This window comes from Littorina saxatilis, linkage group LG4 (genome assembly GCF_037325665.1).
Source record: "Littorina saxatilis isolate snail1 linkage group LG4, US_GU_Lsax_2.0, whole genome shotgun sequence".
NCBI lineage: Eukaryota > Metazoa > Mollusca > Gastropoda > Littorinimorpha > Littorinidae > Littorina > Littorina saxatilis.
The window spans coordinates 27,655,833-27,665,597 of NC_090248.1; the positions used below are offsets into that span (position 1 = coordinate 27,655,833).

At 43.1% G+C, this 9,765-nt stretch overlaps 1 protein-coding gene across 1 annotated transcript in view; it reads left to right on the forward strand.

Annotated features, from left to right (window-relative positions):
- The first annotated feature begins 245 nt into the window (after positions 1–245).
- LOC138964385 (phospholipid-transporting ATPase ABCA3-like) overlaps positions 246–9,765 on the forward strand; it is a 63,209-nt gene continuing 53,689 nt past the window's right edge. The window contains exon 1 of the mRNA XM_070336323.1: positions 246–676. The gene's annotated coding sequence lies outside the window, so the exon portion shown is untranslated. The remainder of the gene's footprint in view (positions 677–9,765) is intronic.

A 9,765-nucleotide genomic window follows, 5' to 3' on the forward strand; every position in this document is an offset into this window, starting at 1 on the left:
AATACAAATCCAGCGCGCTACCAACTGAGCTATATCCCCGCCCGTGAACAGCTATACGTATTTGCGCATTTAGGTTTTCGCTTGATGGTATTTTCTGTCTTTGCAGAAAATACTGACAAAAATAATACATCTCAGTGTTCACATCTATTTTCGTCTGGGTACTTTTTGCGTGCTAAACTTTCTGTCCAAATGAGCTGTTAAATTGTCACTGTCTCATAATCATGCTAACCGTGTCCTGTGCCTATGGTCCGAATAAAGTCATATCCCGCTAAGAATAGTATAGTCTCGGCTGGCCGCACACACCAGCAAGCCCAATCAAACGCGTCGCGCAGGCAGGCAGACATTTTGATCAGCCCTACCTGAACACACACAACACACACACACACACACACACACATGCGCGACTCGGACATCAACTGAGCGAGTCGACGACACACGCTGAGCCTGGTCAGTGTGTGCAAAACATCACAGTGTGTCGATTTATCCAGTGTCTTGTTTGCCTCTGGGTGTGGTTTGAGTGACGCTGCTGACGAGTCTTTTCTAGCTGGGAATTGTCGTGAGAGGAATATGTGCGGCGCGGTAGGTGACACAGGTTTATGAATATATAGTGGCACCGTGCTGTAGAGCGCCAGATGTGCCGTTTGCTGACTTCATTCATGGAGTACCTCTTTGACAGGTAAGATGTCATTTTTGACCGTTTGTGTAAGTGGGGGTGGGGAACGGGTAGTGTGGGGTGGAGGGGCAAAAGGGTGTCAGTGTGTGTGTGTGTGTGTGTGTGTGTGACTTCCAGGGTGTAATACTGTACCTGTTTTCTTATCTCCAAGCATCGTTGAGCCTGTAACCAGAGTATATAGCCGCAACAGCTTGACTCGTTACGAAAGCTTGTCCACCAAGCTACATCGTTCTAAATTAAATCAGTTCACAGTCAAACTGTCACCGTTCTGTCTGTGTGATCAGTTAAACGTTGTGTCTTGAAAAAGAAGACATAGCTATCAGGCTCAACTGAACACCGTGCCGTTGTTGTGCAGGTTTAATACATGATTATGACAAATTCTCATGACAAACAGAAAACATCATATTTAACTATCAAGTTCAACTGAACCCGAGGCCATATTTTAGGTTCCTGGTTATGACAAATGTTCCTTTCAATCGAAAGAAATTTCACCATACAGAGAGGACTCAGTCTTCTTTAAAGCGTGGTTGGCCAGGATCTTTTTTCTGTCTTTCGTATAAGCTGGCTATTGGAATGAGCAGCTGCTAGGCTATTATTGAGATGTTGGGTAGACTAACGATGTATTCTTTATTCAGAATACAAAGTACGTGTTTCACATCAGCCAAAAAGATAGGTGGAAAAAGTCATATTCATGCTTGTGTACCATCGACTAGAAACACAGATGAAACTTCCAAATTGATAGGACCTACTGCTTTAAAAATAATAAAAAAATATAAAGATTTCCTGATAGATTTCCTTAAATGTTCAAAACTCCGAGCAAGATCGATAAATACCAGGGTGATCTCAACCCTATACTTGTTTTTCCAGATTATGAAAACATTATGTCAACATTTCAATCTGAGTGTGTTAACCATTTGAACCCAAATGAATATATTATATATACATATAATATATATCATGTGCTCCATCAACACTGATACGCTGCTCCTTTAAGGTGAAGCTAAACTAAACTGTTAGTGTTAGTGTTACGTGCGACATTCACAATGTTCAATTGCTTCGTGCGTCTTTAATTGTTTCTTGACCAGTACTCTTGAGTTTGGTACCGTTGTGTCCATTAGACGCTGCACTATTTTTAGATATAAGACCTACTGTTTATAACTGGATCAAACACGAGACCGTCGCTAATGAATGAAGTAATTACTCATTAGGGTGGGTTTTTATATTAAAGTACGTGATGTGACTAATTGGATCCTGGCAGTGAGGAGGGTTGCACTGCCACTGTTGGTCTACATCCTTATGTACCCGTGCACGTGTTTGTGGATTTGATTATCTGCTAGATAAAATAAAAAAAAGATACATGCATCAGCAAGATATTAATTATGGCCTCCATTGCATTTCATGTTTTTCAAAATATCTACTTCCTCTAGCAGATAATCAAAACCAAACATACGTACACTGGTACATAAGATCCACTGTTGTGGTGTTACCCTCCTCACTGCCAGGTTCTAATTCGTCACAGCATATGTACCTTAATCGGAAAAAACCTAATTACGTCATTCATGAGCGACTATCACGTGTTTGATCCAGTTATAAATCAAATAGTGACTAAGTGAGCCTAATAGCATATATATATGTATATGAAAGGTAAGTGCAAAGTCTTAGGAAAACAACGGTACGCGGTACCAAAGTCAATATAGTACTGGCCAAGAAACAAAGAAGCACGAATCAATGGAAAACTGTGACTGTCGTACGTATAACAGCTCAGTTTACCTTCACCTTTTAGTTAAAACTGTGTCTTCATGTGTCATTAACCGCCGACATAGACTTTCCTGTTTGCTGGTTATAGAAGTTATTTTTCAAAAGGGTATTCACCGGTGCCGCGACGACTTGCAGTTGTGTAGTATTGGCTGCAACTATGCTTCACACAAAAGTACAAGGAAGTATAGAATACTGGTCTTTTCACTCGAAACGTTTTCCCCTTTTATGAACTAAAAATAATGTTGAGTAATCCAAGTCCTTGCCTTCTGGTTTGTGAGTCGACAAACATTTTAGTTCATCTGGGCAGTCACGAGAAGAAGCCTAACTGGTGTCTGTGATCGGATGTTTTTAAAGAAACAACAGGAACTTTGTAGTTTGGGGTATTTTGAGATGAATTATGAAACCAAGTAGTATAAATAGATGATTCAGTGACACGTTTTGCAAGGATCTAATAGGACACTCTCCGTTTTAATGTGAAAAGCATTACAGATGTTAGGACGGTATTTTTTTAGGGACAGCACACACACACACACACACACACACACACACACACACACACACACACACACACACACACACACACACACACACACACACACACTTACACTAACTCTAACACACAAACACTGAGAGTAAGAGAAGATAAAGAAGTCACAAAAAGACAGATGCAGAGAGAGAGAGAGAGAGAGAGAGAGAGAGAGAGAGAGAGAGAGAGAGAGAGAAAGAGAGAGCGACACAGAGAGAGAGAGAGCGACAGAGATGGAGAGAGCGACAGAGAGAGAGAGAGAGAGAGAGCGACAGAGAGAGAGAGAGCGACTGTATCACAGAGGGAGAGAGAGAGAGAGAGAGAGAGAGAGAGAGAGAGAGAGAGAGAGAGAGAGAGAGAGAGCGACTGTATCACAGATGGAAAGAGAGAGAGAGAGAGAGAGAGAGAGCGACTGTATCACAGATGGAAAGAGAGAGAGAGAGAGAGAGAGACAAACAGACAGAGAGACAGACAGACAGACAGACAGACAGACAGAGGACCAATTTCCTGTTTCGAAACACACATTCTTTCTCGCTTGAGGGCTTTTAATGAATGGGTGTTTCAAAAGATGTCCTTCGAGTGACCTACACTCGATGTCAACCGTGCACTAAGGATTGTGAATATTAAGCGGAGGGTGAAAGCCGAACCCTATTCCGTGTAAGGGTGCGCTGAACTTTTTAAATGTGTGACATAATTGTATCCGCCTCTAGAAGTGGTAATTGTGTAGTCAGTTGTGGTTGTTGAAGTTGTTGTCATGTGGTTGTTGTTGTTGTTGGTGGTGCTGGTGATGTCGGTAGAGATGTGTTTGTGCGCGTGCGGGTGGGGGGTATGTGTGTGAGCTTGCGCGCGCGCGAGACTGAGAGAGAGAGAGAGAGAGAGAGAGAGAGAGAGAGAGAGAGAGAGAGAGAGAGAGAGAGAGAAAGAGAAAGAGAGAGAGAGAGGGAGAGACTGAGAGACTGAGAGAGATCGACAGAAAGAGAAACAAACAGTAAGACAGAGAGTGATTGACTGACCGACAGACAGAGAACAATTATAATTTTATTACATCCTTTTGTCCCTGCTCGCGTCAATAAAAACTAATCCCACTTATCGGCAGGAATTGTTAAAGGCACAGTAAGCCTCCCGTAAACCATCACAGATACGGTCAGGCTTTTACACACAGTACAAACACCCTTTCATTTAAACACTCACCGATTGAGAACATCCTAGGTGCCCTCCGTAAAGAGCGAACAATTTTCAAAGAATTTATTTTTGTGTGGTTTATCTTACCCCTGAGCCATCGTGAACCCGTGTGATCCAGTTTCCCTTTTTCACAATGTAGTCGTCAGTTAGTTATTTGAATGCGACTATTTACAATAGCACGTTTTTATGCACGAAACAAACGGCTGTGGTTCACAAGAACTCTAGCGATGGCTTTTGACTGTTGAGAGGAACGGCGATATGCACTGATAAACCGGCGTCGTCTGCTACGACCCTTGCGTGACCCTGCTTCCGGGCTTTTCTTTTTTCAAACTTTCACAACTTCGAATTGTACTGATCTTGTCTTGATGAAAAAAGAATTCTTTTATGATTAAAGAATGTTTGTGTAACAAGCTGTCAATTTATTATTTAGATTTTAAAAGTTAGGTCTAGCGCAAAAACGCACCACGGTCCAAAAACATTTTGATAATCATCGATTCACGGCTATCGCCAGTTTTCATCGATAGAATGAGACCCGAAGGGAAGTAACTCATGTTTGACCTGAGTTCAGGATGGGTCCAAAAAGTGTTCGAGACAATCTGCAACATTAATTCTTTAAAAATTGCTCGCTCTCTACGTAGGGCACCTAGGATGTTCCCGTTTGGTGAGCGTTCAAATGGAAGGGTGTTTGTACTGTGTGTAAAAGCCTGACAGTATCTGTGATGGTTTAGGGGAGGCTTACTGTCCGGGCGTGAATTCCGGTATTCATAACAGCCGTCCAGCACCAAAACGAGGCGCCATTGCTGTTGAGGCCAAGTCCACGAAAATAAATTCTTTGAAAATTTCTCACGCTCGACAGAAAGCAGCCAGGATGTTCCCGTTCGGTGAGCGTTCAAATGGAAGTATGCTTGTACTATATGTAGACGCTCGGGGAGCTCTGTGATGGTTTACGGGAGGCTTACTGTGCCTTTAACGTTACTGGTACATGTGTATCTGAAAAGTACATGTGTACCTGAAAAGTACAAGCGATCCAGTTCCAATATATATATGAATACCCGCTTCGCCGGGTAGCCGGCTTCGCCGGGAAGAAGTAGAGCCGAATACCCGGCTGGGTATGGCATTCCATTTGTCAAATAATTATTTGGATACTTTTTCATGTTTTTTTCACCAGTTTTAGCTAAATAATCATTATTTAGAAGCTCATGTGCTAAATAAGTAATTGTTTATAAACAATGTAAAACAATTCTAAATAATTTTTTGTTTACGTAAAATATTCATTGTTTACCTAAACAATTCATTGTTTACGTAAATAATTCATTGTTTACGTAAATAATTCATTGTTTACGTAAATAATGATTTATTTAGCAACATTGCTGATTGTTTACAAACAATGTAAAATACGTCTAAATAATATATTGTTTACTGCAGACAGTATATTATATATATAGCGGGGTTGGGTTGGGGTGTACTTTTGCTTGTACTTTTCAGGTACACATGTACTGTTCAGGTACACATGCACTTTTCAGGTACACATGTACTGTTCGGGTATACATGTACTTTTCAGGTACACATGTACCAGTAACGTTAACTATTCCTGCCGATAAGTGGGATTAGTTTTTATTGACGCGAGCAGGGACAAAAAGATGTAATAAAATTATAACTGTTCTTTGTCTGTCGGTCATATATATATGAGTATGAAATATATGTATATGATAATCTATAATAATATAATAATGATAATGAAATCTAGTCCTCAGGACTAGATTTCATTGTGATACGTCCCCCACAAAGGGACTTTGCTTTGTAAATCTCGGTGCCCCCTGATGCTCCCAATAGGCTGTCTGTGAAGGGATACTTTCTTCTCTATCTTTCGCTCTGCTAAGAGATTTTAACAAATCTCGCCAGAGGCTCGTGAGTCCCTTGATATTCATCCGCTGGGTCTTGACTGAAATACAAGCTATATAAAAAAAACCACTCGTGTTGTAACCTCTCTCTCTCTCTCTCTCTCTCTCTCTCTTTCTCTCTCTCTCTCTCTCTCTCTCTCTCTCTCTCTCTCTCTCTCTCTCTCTCTCTCTCTTTATATATATATAAAACATCAGAAATTGTGAAAGAAACAATTGAAAGTCAGCAGAGACTTCCTTCCGAGATTTGTTAAAATCTCTTTGCAGAGAAAGAGAGAGAAATAAGTATCCCTTCACAGACAGCTATATAGATATATCCTGAATTGCCGGGCACTTCATTGCAGGCCCTATTTACTTTCCGGTGTACACACGTGACCTAGCCACGTCATCTCAGCGAGTTCTGTAGTATCGATCTCACTTTAACTCATTGTACGATGGCAGACCGGATGGTTTACTGCAATATTTATGGTGGCACAGGCAGCTCTTCGCAGGCACAGTCTATTCCGGCTGTGAAACAGCTCGGCCTTCCATCTCACATCTGGCTTGGCCTTTACATGGGATAAAAACATCTACCCCGCCAGCCCCACCCCCACCCCCCCCCCCCCCTACCTCACACCCCAACCCACCCCCACTTTAACACATTCCAAAAAATCAACAGTGTGACTGATTTCTGAGCAGGGAAGGATTTTGTATAAATTATTTTTCCTTAAAAACACCAGTGTCTCGTAGAAATTACTGCATACATGTACAACTCTTGCACAGAGCGAACCCGGACTACTGATTTTTGGTATGTGTCCAAGTGGAGGGAGGTTTTATCCCATGTAACAGCCTGGCCAGAGCTATACTGAAATGGTGAAGGACAGTGAGGTCGCTGCATAACGCAATGACACTGTGTGCTGTGCTTCTTTCGGAGGATTTTTTAGAGCCTTCAAGTGCGTGGAATCTATAATGAGACGAGAACTGTCCTTCTACTTGAAAGCTACCACGAAAACGCATTCAGCTGGGTATAGGGTCGATCCTTTCTTGTTCTAATGTCTGCATAGTGCACGAGTCACTGCACGCTGTTTTATAAGGGTAGGTTTGGTGGGGTGTTAAATTCCGACATGTGGAATACCCAAGACACATTGACAAAGACTCGGCGCAACAGACGAAGACATGTGACAGACATCTTCTTCCAGAGTACTCTACGTGTCTAAGGCTAGTACATATCGATCGGTGTCTCGTCATGTCATTAACGGCGTTACTTGACAAACCAAGCAACTAAGAAACCCCTAAAGAATGTATACTATGAAAGTGTAAAGTTTCACGTGATCGGGCGCACAATTCGACTCACATCAACAGCTAGTCAAATCTTGGAGGGGAAATGCTCTACCAGAAGGAGTTCTTTGGGGACCCCCTTCTGAGTTGATACCCTCCTCCGCACACATACACACACACACACTCACACACAGACACACACACAGACACACACACACACAGACACGCACACACACGCACAAACACACACACAGACAGACACACACACACACACGCACACACACGCACACACACACACGCACAGACACACACACACATACACACACACACGCACACATACACACACACACATACGCACACGCACGCACACGCACAGACACACACGCACAGACACACACACACACGCACAGACACACACGCAGACACACACACATGTACATACACACACACACGCACACGCACACACACACCATCCTGCACTTAACACATACAAAACCTACACTCCACCCCCGCCCCTTTCCCACCACCAACTTCCATCCCTCCCCATGGCCATGCACGCATGCAATAGTATTCCAAGAAACACTTTTAGGCGTACAGATGACAGTTATAAATCTAACAACCAGTGTTTTGATATTAATACACTTGTAATACCTGGGTTTTCTTCAACATCAGCAAGAGACTTAATTTACATGACTCAAGTCACGTAACCGTAACCGTGCGAGCGTACTTTAATTATATTATTTCACAGAGGAAAAGCGATTCTTAAGATTAAAGGCATGTTCGTACAGAACAGTTTGTTTGTTTGTTTGCTTAACGCCCAGCCGACCACGAAGGGCCATATCAGGGCGGTGCTGCTTTGACATTTAACGTGCGCCACACACAAGACAGAAGTCGCAGCACAGGCTTCATGTCTCACCCAGTCACATTATTCTGACACCGGACCAACCAGTCCTAGCACTAACCCCATAATGCTAGACGCCAGGCGGAGCAGCCACTAGATTGCCAATTTTAAAGTCTTAGGTATGTATGACCCGGCCGGGGTTCGAACCCACGACCTCCCGATCACGGGGCGGACGCCTTACCACTAGGCCAACCCACGACCTCCCGATCACGGGGCGGACGCCTTACCACTAGGCCAACCCACGACCTCCCGATCACGGGGCGGACGCCTTACCACTAGGCCAACCCACGACCTCCCGATCACGGGGCGGACGCCTTACCACTAGGCCAACCCACGACCTCCCGATCACGGGGCGGACGCCTTACCACTAGGCCAACCGTGTCGGTGTACAGAACAGTGCTTCCCGCGAATACAGTTCAGCGCACTAACTCAAAACTGGCCAGGGTTTTACCTTGGGTTGACAGCTTCCATCCACTTTGATACATTAAAAAATCAACATTCTAAATGGATTTCTGTGCAGAGAGGGAAATTTTTATGAATGAATTATTTGAATTAAACTTTTTTCAATCTGCAACATTTAAAAAAATAAAAAAAATTCTCAATCTGCAACATTTTAGTCAACACACATTTCCAGGTCTTTACAAAATAAAAAGTAGCCAGGCAAACAATTTTGGGAATGTGTAAAATGAATAGATACCCTTATCCCACGTTAAACCTAAAGCCAGGACTCGTCTTATGTGTTGGTGCGCAAGATACTTGACACGAGATACAAGATACAAGATACTTGTCACGAGAAGGGCTGTATCTTGTAAGCTACGTAAGTCGGAATCATCGAGTAGGTCGTTTTTGCTCCATGCGAGGATCTCATACACGTCCCGTTTTCATATTTATGGCAAAATCCTCCCCACCCCCTCCCCCACCCCACCCAGCACCATCCAACCCTCGCCATGATCTGGGGACGATATCATCTAAAAGTGGCGTGATTTAGGGTACTGTGATGCAATGAACTTGCCATGTACCCTTTCCGGGTACATGGTTTTGTAACTGCTCGAGAACTTTAAAGGGGCTTGTGCCATGAAGTTACAAAACTCGTCATACCTGATGACACGATTGTCGAAACTGTGTCTTTTTTTGAGTAGCTTTTTGTGTAGTTTTTTGTGTAGTTTTTTGTGTAGGGTTCAAGCATAAAACAGTAGTATCGTACGTTCATGGGTTTCTTTAATTAAGTTTTAGTGCAGGCGTACCGCTTTTTTTCCTCAGGTTTTTTTTCCTCGTGTGCCGGCTGCAGAAGGAAAGAGTAGCACGACTGTTTCAATGGTTTGGGGAGGGTTTTTGTTCCTTCGGTGTACCTTTCAACGATTACTTCTGAACACTGACATATATCAGCCTTTGATGCGTGTCACATTTGCTACATGATGCCCTACCAGCCAGCGGCAAAGTCATCACTAACATTTATGTAAAGGGTACAAAGGGGTTATAGCTGAAGGGGAACGTTTGGATCCCACTTAATACAGTAATAGTTACCGTTCTTCCTGTGTAAACGATCGTGTAAACCCACACAGATCTGCCC